This window comes from Lathyrus oleraceus, chromosome 1 (genome assembly GCF_024323335.1).
Source record: "Lathyrus oleraceus cultivar Zhongwan6 chromosome 1, CAAS_Psat_ZW6_1.0, whole genome shotgun sequence".
Taxonomy (NCBI): Eukaryota; Viridiplantae; Streptophyta; class Magnoliopsida; order Fabales; family Fabaceae; genus Lathyrus; species Lathyrus oleraceus.
Genome location: NC_066579.1, coordinates 66202559 through 66212243, shown reverse-complemented (window position 1 = coordinate 66212243; position 9685 = coordinate 66202559). Strand labels below are relative to the sequence as shown.

Below are 9685 nucleotides of genomic sequence, written 5' to 3'. Positions count from 1 at the left end.
ATGGAAAAATATTTCAAAAAAAAAGCAACAGAGCAATCATCAACTCCTAATCCTCAAACACCTAATGAACGTCAAATCCCCAAACTGGATCCTCCCATGAAAAAGGGTTTTTGCAGTTTGAATTGGAAAAACTTCCTAACGATCCCGATTTAAGGCAAAAAATGTCAGATTATCATCCAATTGATAGAGATGAAATTAGAAGATATTATTTGCAAAAGGGTCCTTGTCAACCAAAAGAAATAATTTTTCCACAAAGAAAATTTGGAGATACCTTTCGTAAGTTTAATTCGGATTAGTATTTAAAATATGGTAGTTGGTTGGAATATAGTCAAAGTGAGGATGCTGCATATTATTTATGTTGTTATCTTATGAGGTCACATCTTGAAGAACATAAAGGTTGCGGTGATGCCTTTATAACATAAGGCTTTACAAATTGGAAAAAAAGTGAAAGGTTTCGAGTTCATCTTGGAGATGTAAATAACTTTCATAATAAAGCATGTAGAAATTGTCAAGCTCTAATGAAACAAAAGCAACACATTGAAGGTGTCTTGTGTAAACAATTCAATCAAGTTAAAGAGGACTATCGAATTCATTTGACAGGTATAATTGATTGCATTGGATATTTATTAGCACAACGTTTAGCTTTTCGTGAAAATAATGATGAGTCAATTTCATCCATAAATAAGGGGAATTTTCTTGAACTTATGAATTTTCTTGTTAACCACAATCAAGATATTTATAAAGTTTGGAAAAATTGTCGTGGAAATCTTAAGTTAACATCTCCTGATATTCAAAAGGATATTGTTAAAGCTGTTGCAACGGTCACTACTCAAGTTATGCTTGATGATCTTGGAGATGATTTATTTGCTATTTTAATTGATGAATCTCGTGATATCTCAGTGAAGGAGCAAATGGTTGTGGTTATATGTTATGTAAATAATGAAGGAAAAGTTATTCAGCGTTTTCTTGGTGTTATTCATGTTTCAAATACTAGTGCTCTAACATTTAAATCAGATTTGGAGACATTATTTGCAAAATATGATTAAGTTTGTCAAGGATACATGGACAAGGCTATGACGGAGCAAGTAATATGCAGGGTGAATACAATGGTCTAAAAAGCTTGATTTTTAAAGAGAATTATTCTACATTTTGTATTCATTATTTTGCCCATCAACTCCAATTAGCTCTTGTGACATTAGCAAAAAAGCATTCTAAAATTGCTTTATTTTTTAATTTGGTTGCTAATTTGTATAATGTTGTTGGAGCATCATGTAAGCCCCGAGATATTCTTCGTAAAGTCAAGCTACAAAGGTGAAACAAGCGTTGGAACATGGAGAAATCTCTAGTGGGCGTGGCTTGAATCAAGAAATGACAAATAAGAAGGCGGGAAAATAAGATGGAGCTTACATTATGGTACATTACTTAGTATAGTTTCTCTATTCTCTTCTATGATTGATGTGCTAAAAATGGTTGAGGAAGATGAAACAGATTTAGATAAAAAAAAAAGGTGAAGCACTAATGTTGGTGAATTATATGCAATCTTTTGAATTTATTTTCATCTTGCACTTGATGAAAATAGTTTTAGGAATTACACATCATTTATATCAAGCATTACAAAGAAGTGATCAAGATATTGTAAATGCTATGAAGTTAGTAAAAGTGTCCAAAATAAGGGTACAAGCTATAAGAGATAATGGTTGGGATTCTTTGTTGAATGATGTTTCATTATTTTGTGAGCATAATGATATTGACATTCCAGACATGGATGACACTTTTCAACCAACACAAAAAAGTCAAAGAGAAAAATGGAGAAACTATCTAATTTACACCATTTTCAAGTTGGATTGTTTTATGAAGTTATTGATCGACGACTTCAAGAGTTGAACAATCGTTTTACAGAAGTGAATATTGAGTTGCTCCTTTGTGTAGCTTGTTTAAGTCCAAGAGATTCATTTTCTGCATTTGATAAGGAGAGGTTGATTCGTTTAGCTCAATTTTATCCTTCAGAGTTTTCTCAAGTTGAATTATTGACACTAGATTGTCAGCTTGAAAACTATTTCTTAGATGTATGCTCTGACAATGAATTTTCAGAATTAGAGGGGATTGGTGATCTTTCTATCAAGCTCGTAGAGACCAAAAAACATGTTGTGTACCCGTTGGTATATTTGCTTTTAAAGTTATCTCTGATATTATCGGTGGCAACTGCAACAGTTGAAAGAGTTTTCTCTGTTATGAATATTATCAAGAATCGAATGCGAAATCACATGGGTGATGATTGGTTAAATGATTGTTTAGTTACTTACATTGAGAGAGATATTTGTATTGATGTTTAAAATGAGAAAATCATTCAACATTTTCAGAACATGAAAAATCGTAAAGAACAATTATAATTTATATTTATATTTTTGAAAATGAAATGTTATATTTATATTGACCCCACTACTCAAAATCTCTGGCTCCGTCCATATATATATATATATATATATATATATATATATATATATATATATATATATATATATATATATATATATATATATATATATATATATATATATATATATATATATATATATATATATAAGAACACACACATTGTAACAAAAAAGTATAAAATTGTTGGACCTGGGATTCGAACCCCATCACTCCATGAATGTATAATCATGGTTAATTATTTTAACCATAATGCAATATATTTTCGTAAATATAAAAACAAATAAAATGCGTCTAAAAATTAGGTATTATCATGATTAAATGTCAGACCATTGTAATTTAGTGTTACCAAAGGTATATTTTGTAGTAGTGGATTTCATGTCCATCATCTTTGTAATTCAAAGCATAAATACCCAGAGCTTAGCCCATGTTTCACCATTACGAATCCAATGTATGGACACATTAAACGGAAATAATGTCTCACTTTCCCAAGCATGTTCCAAGTAAAGCCACATTCGGGTGGCCTAACATTCCGTCAAGAGAATGCATACATCTAAACGTGACATGCTCCCGAATAAAGCAGTCATACATGGCTTCGCAAAAGACTTAAGGGCATTTACACTTTAATAAAATATTATTTACTTCTCTTTCTAGCAGACAAACTATGCAAATTGCATGGCTCGAAAGAAAACCCTGACTCTCTTCAGCTCTCAGCCAACTGGAAACCACAATTAAAAAGAGCACAATGCTAAATTGAAAAAGCACAAACATGAAAAGGATAATGATACAAATACATATAAGTATTGTATACAAATCGAGACATAAATCCCAAAAAAATATTGCAGGTACAAAGTAATAATAAAAAAAGAAATAAAAAACCCTCAAACGTCAACGCCCAAATCCAAAGCATATGGATCACCTTCGGCTTCCTCTCCAGGAAAAGTTTGAAAAGGATCCAACTGGTCTGCAGCGATAGAAAGGCCGAGAAAAAATCCATGAGCCTGCTCTAACGTTTGATCTAGGACTCAATACACATACTACACGTCCCTTTAAAGAGACTCCTGAGATTTCTGCCATGAAGCAGCCACCTTTTTACTTTAGGCCTTTCAAAGTGTTGATTTGGTCATCCTTCTTCTGTTGAAAAACTTTTTCATCCGCTTCGAACTCACTACACACTTCCACCACATATTTAGAAGCCTTTTTCCAATGTTTCTCTCCCTAAGCAAGAGAATCCTTCATCCTCCTTATATGAGTAGTCAAATTCGACCGAGAATCGTACATATCTACCTATTCCTGCAAAGAGTCAACAAGATAGGCCATTCCTCGCAACTTAGGTAACTACTTCTCAGCCACAAAATTCTCTCACTCAAAAGTATTTCATTTCTCTTTCACCTCATCCCACTCCTTAGAAAGGTTGCCAGAGCCTATCATGTCGTCCTAGCCAACAACTACCATTAAAACCAGGGATTCAACCATAAACAAGGTGTGGGACGCATCTGCAAAAAGACCCTATTGTCAGCTACAGATAGACTTTGAAACAAAGCCAAGTACTTAGTGGCTACAACAATAATAATTTACTATATGTTATTGAGTACCTGAGATGGAAGAATAGCAAGAAGTTGAAAGAAAGGGGTTAGAAACTCCAATTCAGCACCTTCCGTCAAACGAGCCCGCTTGGAAGAACCTCTTTCAGCATGAGTGGACATGCTATTACCCCCAAATCCTCTTGATAGGATAAGAAGATGGTGACATAAAAGTAAACCACTGTAGTAGTCAGTTATTCCACATCAGAACTTGTACATTGAATAGTAGCCAGTAGGGAAGCAACTATACCTGGTGCTCAAACAATCGAATCAAGAACAACCATAATATGAGTCTTCGTAACTTGGGCAAATAAGATGACCATTATACCCTGATCTTTGGGTAGGGCGATAACCTTATACAACTTATCCATGTTATCTCTAAGGCACAAGTTACACTTGTAAACAAAAGGGCGCACCGGGCCCCCATCCTCACCAAATATTTTATGTTGCTCGGCATGACCGAGGGCACTTATTATTGCATGGGTATCAATTTGTTTCTTCTTTTGCTAAGAAGAGAATACTTCATCAAGACCAAACCCATCTTCATAGTTGAGCCCTTGATACCAAGCGCACAAATCCTCTTTCATTTTAGCCTCCTCGAAGGATAAAGGATGTATCCTGGTGTGGTAAAAAGAAAAGAGGACAGTGAAAATAAGCTCTAGTCCAATACTTCAAAAAACGCTCTTACAAGAATGAGCGCATCCAACCGTGTCCAAAGACAAACATAAGGTGGAATGAGCCTCAGATGTAACGGGTTTCACTAACATGAAACGTTCAAGAAAGTTACCCCAGTCAATAATGGAAAAATTGAACCAATGGACTTGAGGGCATAGAAAGATCAATCCTTGATCCCAAACAACATCTTGAGAAATGTGAGGCGCATAAAAAAGATCAAAAATGATCTCCAAAGAAGTTTTCCATGATTTACGCTCGACATAGAGTTGGAACACCTTCATATAATCCCAAGCTCTTAAATGAAGTTACGAGGGGGCAACCTTCAGACGGTTCATCACGACTACCTTGAAATCATAAAAGGGTAACGTATACCCAACCTGGTGAAAAGGGATTTATATAGAGGAACCAAGTAACCTTCAAAAGAGTTATGTATCCTCTTCGCTAGTCCTACTAGGAGAAATGACCAAGTTGAGGGGCTGCCAACCATAATGGCAACATTTGTTATATCCTCAATAATGTTCAGAGCTGAAGGAGTCCATACCACTTCGGCGGCCACTTAGTGGTACCTATTGTCATTATTTAACTTATTTAACTAAGGTGCCTTTTGGGCCAGTTCATCGGCTTTAAAATGATCATTGGGACCAATGTATGACACAATGTTAGATTTCCCCAGTACTCTAAATGGGGTGAAATTTCAACATCGTTGGGATCATGACCATTCATTTACATATATAACCGAACTAAGTTACCAGTATGTTCCTTCCTTTGACAGACAACATTTATTTCATCCTTGGTCAAGATAGAAGGAGGCAACAACTTATCAATAAAACTCTCATCCCCATCAATTTTCTTTGAAAATAAAGCCTCTGAAGGATCCCTGGAAGGAGCTTCGTTTAAAAGGGAATCTCCAGACACTCCCTCCATTTCCGAATCTCCAACTAGAGAGACAATCTCTGATTTGAAATCCCCACTAGCAGAAGAAAGGGAATGCGATTCAAACTCCATTCTCATTTTCGAAGAAGAATGAGTACTACTTTCCTAATCATTCTCTATGATAATAGGGTTATTGCTCATCTTAATAAAGAAATAGAAAAATGCTTAAGGTAAAAAGCTTGAGTTGGAGGAGTGTAACTTAAAAGTGGGAGGTCAAATATAAAGATGCGAAGACTTAAGTTGGAGCTTGAAAGCTTTAAATGTGTGATGACGGTTACTCCTGGAAAAATGCTCTTAGAGAATAGGGGAAATACTCAAAGGAAATAAGGGATATTCAATCTAATAGGTTGCAAATATTTCCCCAAATTTCCTCTATCCTTATATAGGTGAAGACACTCGAGAAGATCAGATTGAAAGTAAGAAACGACTATGAATCAATTATCAGATTTCATCTTGGGAATATAACCAGATTTAAGCGCACTTGAGTGCACATTAAGCATTGTCACGCTACTCTCTACCTTTTCAGGTCACACGTCAAGAAAAAAATGGCAAAAATGGTTCAATGATGGGACTGCATTTAATGCTTAAGTTCCCCATAACTCTTTGGCAAAAACAAAGTGATGCATACCCACTAACCCACGGACAATTAGTCCTAAGGGCATACCAAGACTACTAAAGACTCCCCCGATACCCAGAGTGTTCGTCGAGTCTTGGAGGCAACTATTCTGGGTCGCCCAAAGACCCAATAAGATAAGGCCCACTTACTTTGTCTATTCCATTAAGCGCAAGGTATAAATGCCTTAACAAACGATTTTTCAGATACACAATCTATAATATTCACTTTCACTATAGTTATCTTGAGCTCTAATTACTTGTTCCAAGGTGATGCATCACCAAATTGCTTAGAAAGCTTCGTTCTTTCGTAGTTTCCACAATCTCATTCATTTCTGGTTCTACAACGGAACATATTTCATCCTTAACATTTCAAGATTCCCTTATTTTAGTCTCTTGAAACCCAATCACCAGAATCTTTGACGTAATTTTTTTTAATGATGTGGAAAGCCAAGTTGAATTTTTATTTTTATTTTACATTATTTTTAATTCCATGTTGTCTTTTTATTTATTTTATCTTTTATTTTGGCTTTAGGATATTAAAACATGCAAAAATACAAAATCTTGATCTCAATGAGAGTTAAACACAAGACTTTTCCCTACTCCTTGTTGTGCCTGACCATTGGGCTACCTATTTCTGTTTGTTAAGTAGACCCCTTGAAATGTATTTATAACATACTTACATCATCTTCAACTTCACACTTCATCATCTTCATCAAACCCAACAACTAATTTCTTTGCCGCTTACACTCTTCCTCACAATTTGCCTCGTTGTACTATCAAATCGACATCCCTTTCTAAAATGGTGAAACGGTTAGCAACACCGGCAAGGCAACATGGATCGTTGGAACCAATTTTCTCATCCTCGTTGTCCCTTTCATTGTTGTCATGGACTGTGAATTCGAATCTCAATAGGCTAACATCCTTAGAACTCCCTCTTCTCATTCCCTTCTCCCATTCTAACTAAAAACCCCACCATTTTTAAGGTTTTAGTATATTTTAAAGAAATTTGATGTTTTAGATTTGGTGTTCTTGTTACTAAGGATTTGTAAATCTACTTGATGCTAAATTATGTGTTTGATGCTAAAAAACAAAATTTTAAAAATTGTCATGTTAAAGATTCAATTCCTATATATTATATAGGGAGCAAAAATACCTACTAAATTAAAGAGAAAATAGTACTTTAAGGATTTGATTTATGATTATTCTTTAAAAAGAGAGTAGTACTTTAAGAATTTAATTTATGATATCTTTATACTTTTAACTATTAAATTAAAGAGAGATAGGTGCTTTAAGGATTTGATTTATAATTATTCTTTAAAATATTTATTTTTAAAATCATAATTTTGATAACTAATATAAATACATTTTGTTTGCGAACAATAACGGAACTTATTCCATTTCTTTGAAACCAAAATATTTAAAGTAATTTCTACAAATAGGTAACTTTTTAAAATACTTTATTTGTTTCAATATGGTTCATCTAGTTGATAATTTCACATGTCTTAAAAAGAAAAAAAGAGAATTGTTAGGATTACAATACGGTTTGGTTTTATTATGTTTAAAAAAACATTACTTTTCATTTTCTTTAATACAAATCATTCATTAGTTCATTGTAATATTAATAAGGTGTATATAGTGTCTATTTTATGAATGTTCAAATAGCAATCCTCTTACAAAAATTATATAGATAAAAGAGAGAAACATACTTCTATTAAACTGTAAAAATATAATTTATTAAGTTCTCAACGAATATAATGAGAAAGGATAAAAATCATATAGAAAATGGAGATCGGAAGCAATTGCATTTATTATTTGAGAATAGTTAAAGTGTGAGAGTTCAACAACTTCTAACAATTTCTAAGTTACCATAGAATCATAACTAACTATATAATGCAAATTGACCAAAAGCAATGCAAAGGGATAGTGGTAACTTTCCTAAGCAAGTTATTACAGTTGTTATGCTTCTCACAACTGCTTATGCTTCAACACCTGGGACAAGTCGAACATGTTAAGCTTGAAAATAAAGGAATTAAAGTTCTTGGGTGACAAGGGCTTGGTAAAAAAATCAATAAGTTGTGCTTGAGATTTTACAAGTAGCAACTTGAAAATCCCTTGTAATAGTTTGTCACGCACGAAATGGAAGTCAATCTCCAAGTGTTTTGTGCAATGAACTCCTAAATGTGGATGACACTTTGGTTGTTTTGTGCAATGAACTCCTAAATGTGGATGACACTTTGGTTGTCACAATATAACACAAATGGTTTGCTGCAATGAACTCCTAATTCCTGTAACAAATAGAGCATCCATTCAGTTTCACAACTAGCGAGTGATAATGCATGATATTCAACTTTAGAAGAACTTCAGGATACAATTTCTTGTTTCGTTGCTCTCCAAGAGATCAAGGAGGAATTAATGAAGAAGAAATATCCTTAAGTGGATCTATTTGTGTCTAAGCATCCAGCCTAATCGGCATCTATGAATCCAAGGAGTTGGATGTTAGAATCTCTTCTGAATAATAACCTTCTCCAAGTGTGTCATTTAAGTATTTTATAACTTTGCAGGTTGTGTCATAGTGTGTAATAGTTTGTGATGCTAGAATTTGACTCAGTTGTTGTGTCATAAAAGCAATGTTAGGCCGAGTAGTTGTGAAATAAAGTAATTTATCGACCAATATTCTATAACTGAGTATGCCTATGAATGACGCACCTGCATCTTAATGTAACTTGACAGATGGATCAAGTGGAGTGTTGGCTGGCTTTAGAGAAAGAAAACGTGTATCTTTCAACAAGTCTAAGCAGTATTTCCTTTGACAAATATTGATGCCAAATTTGTAATGTGCTACCTCGATGCCTAAAAAATATTCCACCCTCCCAAGATCTTTGATTTTAAATTCAGTGTCTAGTGTGGTCTTCACCATGTTAATTCCATCCATGGAAGTGTCTGCCTAGATGATATCATCCATATAGACTAACAATGCATTGAAATATTAATCAGTGTGAAGTGTGAATATATAGTTATCAAAGTTGGATTGTTTATAGTCTTGATCAATGATAAAACATGTCAATTTCTCATACCATTTACGACTAGCTTACCTTAAACCATATAATGACTTCATCGACTTGCACACTTGATTAGGTTTGGGACTAGAGACACCTTGAGGTACCACCATGTAAACATCCTCATACAAATATCCATGGAGAAACATGCATGCCTTTCGCCTTGCATTTCCTCCACGTGTCCTTCAGGATGTAACTTCAAAGTAGTTATCTATATTTGAACGTGATATCTGCGCGCCCAAATAATCGCTTCTTCGACACACTTGATGCTGTCGAGAACTTTTCTGTTGAAATGCTTCCACAATATTCCCCAAAATTACTAAGTCCCATATTCTCTTCGCTTGGGACTCACAACTGCTCACACGTCATCAAAAGTCAACATGTCCCTAA

The 9685-nt window shown here is 34.3% G+C and overlaps 1 pseudogene; it reads left to right on the top strand.

Moving 5' to 3' along the window:
• On the top strand, window positions 1-2333 carry LOC127091655 (uncharacterized; annotated as a pseudogene).
• The last annotated feature ends 7352 nt before the right edge of the window (window positions 2334-9685 follow it).